Raw genomic sequence first — 6507 nt, forward strand, 5'->3', positions numbered from 1 at the left:
TGGACTCCAGCGTTTATTGAACAATAAGAACCGTCTGCCTGGGCGAAGCCCTCAAATAGCTTTATCCTACAGGGGCTGGTCTGGGCAGAGTTGAGTGATAGGGGCTGTCAGTGAAGAGCAGAGCACACACACACACACACACACACACACACACACACACACACACACACACACACGCACACACACACACACACACACACACACACACACGCACACACACACACACATACACACAGACAGACACAGATTGATAGACACACACACACACACACACACACACACACACACACACTACCTCTGCTGTTGTCTCATTACCACAGAGAGGCAGATCTATTTGCCTCTATTTTCTACACCTTTAGACTTGAGTAACGACAGCCCTAAAATGTTGCTCAATCCAGACTTTGAAGATGTCGGCGTACTCCTCAACATCTCCCGATCCGAGTCCAAAAATAACAGGTCTACAGTAAACATATTGTCCCTCATGAAAGATGTAGCACCCCTCCTCTGTGAATAGATGATAATTATTCAAACGTATGACTGAAAAGATACCAGAACCTGTAATGCTTATTTGATTCATTCTCAGTCTTGCGTCTTAGATCTTGGTGTTTATTTGAAGACCGTCCAAGGACTTGAGGTAGGCTGGAAAGTTACCAGAGCTTGAAGTGCTTATTTGATTCATTTCCAAGGATTTTACAAGTGCTATTTGAAAACCAGTCAATTGGCCAAAAGGTGCTGTCGTATTTGCACCTTATTATGACGTTTTTTTATGATAACAACTTATCACTTTCGCCGCACCGTCACAAGGTGAATCGGCATCACCTTGAAACTCCTCAAAATTCTCGATGGGAAGACGCATCTTTCATTTCAAGTTTCGTCCAAATTGGGCCAATCATTGTCATTTTGTATGCATAGGATGGAACGAGGAATGGTAATCAAACACGAGCGTACGCCGACATTGTAGGATGGCTCCTGGTAAAGTAGTGCACTACACAGAGATAAGGCTGGGTTGTCCTTCGAGACATAGACAGGGTGACAAGGTGGGTGGGAAGATTACAGAGATTAAGGGAATGATGAATCACTCACTCAGTGCACTTGACCTTCCGCTGGGACACGGCAGGGAAATGAGATGCAAATGATTTGCAAATACATACCGGTAAATATGCTGATCTATTATAAGGTGTGGAGCGACTGGTATGAATTATGTTATTATGAGTGTCACTTTGTGGATCCTTGGGAACAATTCTATCGTGGTTGATTAAAGCAGCTCATGGATGCTTTATTTGATACTGATTGAAATTTCCAGACTGTCATCAAATGAGAAGTCTGATGCTAGAAACTGTCATTCAATGAGAAATCTGGTACTAGAGTCTGTCATCCAATGAAAAATCTGGTACTAGAGTGACTGTCATCCAATGAAAAATCTGGTACTAGAGTCTGTCATCCAATGAGAAATCTGGTACTAGAGTCTGTCATCCAATGAGAAATCTGGTACTAGAGTCTGTCATCCAATGAGAAATCTGGTACTAGAGTCTTGTGAAGATACATTACAGTATATACCTGTTTTTGTGTGGCACCTACAGTATTCTTAACTGAGACAAAAAATGATCATCTTGACAACAACTCCATGTTCATGCTGCAAAAATAATGTCTTTATTCCAAACATTCCACTGCAATTCCATTGAGTCATCTTTCCTTTCCTGCTAACACTACGTCATCATGTCTGTGAGAGCTGGAAAAGAGTAAACATCACATTCTCAGTCCTGTCCTTTCCACTGAAACATATTCCTCTCCGTCAGTTTGCTACAGTCAATAGGCTACTTTTCACAGAGTAGCTAGATGTAATTGATGGTAATGTCAATGAGCCTGATTGGTCAGCTCAGAGCGTCTGCTCTTTTCTAACCGTAGCTAGACGTTAGACTGAGGCAACCATTCACTATCATACTAAACTCTAACCTGATTGGTGGATCCATTAGCCGGCCCGGGGAGCCACACCCCCTCTGCCAGCTGCCTGTCCCCCTCGGAGAGACGCCACTCTGCCCTGTAACGCAGGTCCCCGCTCCCCCCGCCCATGTCCATCAGCTCCACCCGCAGTACCTGCTCTCTATCCCAGGAGGCGAAGGTCGACAGCGAGCCCAGGCTTCCCCCACTCCTCAGATACCCTGGGCAGGACACAGGACCCCCCAGTCCAGGGGGCGGGCTCATCACCACCCCCTCATCCTCCTTTCCCTGTTCCTCCACCAATCCCGTTGGCTGATCCGCCTGTCCGTCATCGCTGGGGTCTGTGCTGGGAGTGTTCCCATTGGACGATTCCTCGAGGCTAGCGGGGCCTTGTCGTGTGTCCCCAGAGAGAGGGGCTTCCTCCCTGTAGACCAGTCCTCTGTCCCCGTGTCTCTGTCTGAGGGAGAGGCAGGGAGGCCAGCGGAGGAGGGACAGACACCCGGACAGAGACGTCCACACTTCCTGTGCTCTGAGTCCAACAGAACCAGGCGATTGGCTCTCGCACACTCCGTCCTCCTTCTCCGACAGCCGAACGCACTCCGCCTCGAGTTCTGACTCCGCCATCTCCCTGGCCGTCGCTAGTCCGTCAGAGTCCTGTGTCATCCGTCCATCTGTCGTGTCCTGTGACTTGGGCTGTGGCGGCGGGCTTTTTCCGAAACAGAGAACGCTGAACCCGTGGCCTTTCTTCATAGTTGGAGACCAGACTTACAGTAAAAAGCTCCTCCCTCATCAAGCTGCTGCCTGCTGTAGAGAGATGCGATGAAACTAATGTGGAATGTTACCAGGGGTACACAACAGCCTGCGAGCCATGCCCAGGTCCTTTATGACATAATCGCTGACTGCCACAGTGACACACCACAGTGTGGAAATCATGGGTGATATCACAGAAGAGAATCAAGAGAACCCCCGGGCGGGAGGGGGGGGGGGGGTGATCCGACATTCTATTCACGTCAATGCCTTCAAGGGAGTGATGTCACATTGGATGATGTCATAGCGAATCCCTGAACTATAATACTGGCTTGTGTTCGTGCCTTGGTTCAAGGGTATAGCAAAAGTCACACCCTCTATAAAAAAAGTAAACAAGCAACAGGAATTTACAACTGAAATGATGCCTCTCTCTGGCATCTAGGGGATCCATATTGGCATTGTGTGTGGTGTGTAATTCAAAGTGAAACCTAATGTATATTATTGATTCAACTGGACACACTGCTTAATCAGATCCTTATGCCTGTAAATTCACAGGAGCAGGAGATGCAGTTGTATGGTCATTGTGTATGCATTGGAGATTGTACCTGACATTATGTGAACAGCTGTGTTTTTAATTTCACAATCTCAGATCTTAGCCTTTTGTCTTCGCTGTTTCTTGATTTATGATATGAGTGTGTGTGTGTGTGTGTGTGTGTGTGTGTGTGTGTGTGTGTGTGTGAGAGGTGTGTCGTAGCCAGATGGGGGCTCATGTTGTTCCATGATAAAGACCTCTGATGTCAAACCATCTCTGAATGATTGGATTCTGATTACAGTCTGTCTGCCTGCCTGCCTGTGTGTGTGCCTGTGTGTGTGTGTGTGTGTGTGTGTGTGTGTGTGTGTGTGTGTGTGTGTGTGGACTCAGATGCCTGCTTACGAGCAATCTCTCACAAATCCCCCAAGGGAAAGATAGTGACATCGCTGGAATCATTTACTGTCCCTCCTGTTTAAAATGGAATACATCAGAGCCTGTTCTCACTCTCACAGGAAGGAATAAAGTAGCATATTCCTACCACCACGGACCCCAGACCTGGGACACTTTCAATATCTCAGCTTTAATAACATTCTCCTCAGCCCAGCTATTAGGATATCTATGATGCTCTGTTGTGAAAAATAATGATGTTTCGGGACCATTTCAATTTTGAACTGAAGAGAAATATACCCCCAAAAAAGGTTTTGAGTAAAATTCGGAGGCTCTTCGGAGGCTCTTTAAGGAGGCTCTACATGGCAATGATAGGATGCTGACCTTCTCTATGGCATGTAGATCTAATGCTGGATATGAAAGTGGTGTAGTTTCCCGGACCCAGATGGCCCAGTCTAGTCCTGGAATCCCCGATCTCCATTGAAGGTACACTGATAGCAGGGAAGGCTGGTGGAGGTAGAAATCAGAGGACAGGCTCAATCGGAGGACAGGAATTAAATGAGGAATGGTATCAAACACACGTGTGTTTGACACCATTCCTTATTCCCTTCCATGCATTACAATGAGCCTGTCCTCCGATTTCTACCTCCACCAGCCTCCCCTGATTGATTTTAGTTTATCTTTGATGCATTGCTTTCGGCTTACAAGGAGAAATCATCAACGCGTATCATCGAAGTGAGATATTATCTTTTTTTTAACAATAATGAACCACAATGATGCAGCAGGTGATGTAGCAGCTCCTGGGAGTTGTATCACGATCTGATAACAGATTCCTGTGTTTGTTAAACAACGTGAATGTGTATCAAAACATAACTCTAGTGCTTCGGGGTAAGCTGAACATTTGATTGGAAGGCTAGGCGCCGCTTCAGTCATGGTGAATGATGTAGTCATTTCACAGTGACACTGACGATCACAGTGTGACCCCTTTGGCCGATATTCTCATCTTGCCCGAGGCAGAGTTCTGAACAAACTGTGGTATGTGGCTACGGATGCTTGTAGAAGTAAGCTGTTTGTGTGAGTCCCTTGTGTGTGTGTGTGTGTGTGTGTGTGTGTGTGTCTGTGTGGGTGTGTGTGTGTGTGTGTGTGTGTGTGTGTGTGTGTGTGCGTGTGTGTGTGTCTGTGTGTGTGTGTGTGTGTGTGTGTGTGTGTGTGTGTGTGTGCGTGCATGCATGTGTGTGCGTGTGTGCGTGCATGTGTATGTGTGTGTGTGTGTACACCGTGCGTGCGTAGTCCCTGCGAGACAGTGAGCTGTAGTTCACTTTTGAAATCCTCTACCTTGTTCTTTTCATCATGTGGCTGAATGGCCACTCAAACTGACACCAGTGTGTTTTCTCACCACACACCTTACCATATCATCTCAGGGTCAGAGGACCAGAGGACAGCCCTGCTCACTCACCCCAGCTGATAAAGCACTTTCCTGGGCTGAGACCAGACAGATGACAGCCCTGGAGGAGGAGAGCCAGGGTACTGTGTGGGAAGCAGGGGAGGCTGGTGAAGGGAGAAATCGGAAAAGGACGGGTTCATTGTAATGCATGGAATGGAATGGAATGAGGAACGGTATCAAACGCACAGTATCAAACCGTTCCTCATTCCATTCCATGCATTACAATGAGCCCGTCCTCCTGATTTCTACCTCCGCCAGCCTCCCCTGGTGGAAGCAGGGGCCGGGGATAAAAGAAGAACTCAAAACAGTCCTTCACTGTCCTTGTTGAACCTATTCGAAGATACCCTGTCTGTCAACTGAGCTGAATGCAATCGAATCAGTAGTAATATTGCATATTTCGAAAAGCAACGTGGAAGTGTGCTGCTTTGAATAATCAATGTAGTGCTTCATACCGTATTCTCTGGTAACAAATCCTCCTTCTCAAATCAATGGAACCAACCTCATTATCTCACAAACGAATGCAAAGAGAATGTCTGGGTGTTGCCTTTGCCTTGGAGTCAGAACGTGAGCCACTGCTCTTACAACAGTATTTCAGTAGGCGACACTGTCTGGTGGGCTGGACTGGCCTGGGATGGGATGGGAAGGTTAGCAAGGGGTGGGTTAGCAGAGAATGGCTGGCCTAGGATACACAGGGTTGAGCTGGATTGGGCAGGGATGGGAAAGCAGGGATTGGCTGGGACAGACACGGTTGCGCTGGATTGGCCAGGGATGGGATGGCAGGGATTGGCTGGGACAGACAAGGTTGCGCTGGATTGGACGGGCGGTATTAGGCAGAGATGTATAGTGATGAGCAGACTCAGAGATACAGGGGTGGGCTGGACTGGGCAGGGATGGAGGGACAGATGCAGTCTCTCTCTCTCTCTCTCTCTCTCCCAGATGACCTCTGGCAGGGGCCAGCAGGTCTGACAGCTGGCTGAACACCCCACTAATACACTGCACTGACAACTCAGTTCAGGAAGCAGTGGTGCCTCTTTTACACACACGCAGGCAGGAAAGGAAAGGAGGAAGGCAAGCAGACACGCATACACTCACATAGACACACACAGACACACACACACACACACACACAGACGTGGGTGCACACACACACACACACACACACACAACACACACACACACACACACACACACTCTCTCTCTTTCTCTCTCTCTCTCTCCCTCACTCACTGGCTTTCATGTACATTTGAATATAAATCCCTCATACATTTCCCTTCAGTAAGTGGATGGTACTATACTATTCCATTAGAGCTGAGGGGGGCGACGTCGTCACGGTCTGTTCTCCTCAGAGCTCTATAACATGAAGACATGGTCCGAAACAGAGCACTTCATGTGCCTCCCTCTGGGAAGATTACAGTAATTTGACTTACATACACCTACACATGTGAAAAGCATGTCGAAA

This window comes from Argentina silus (genome assembly GCF_951799395.1).
Source record: "Argentina silus genome assembly, chromosome: 14".
Taxonomy (NCBI): domain Eukaryota; kingdom Metazoa; phylum Chordata; class Actinopteri; order Argentiniformes; family Argentinidae; genus Argentina; species Argentina silus.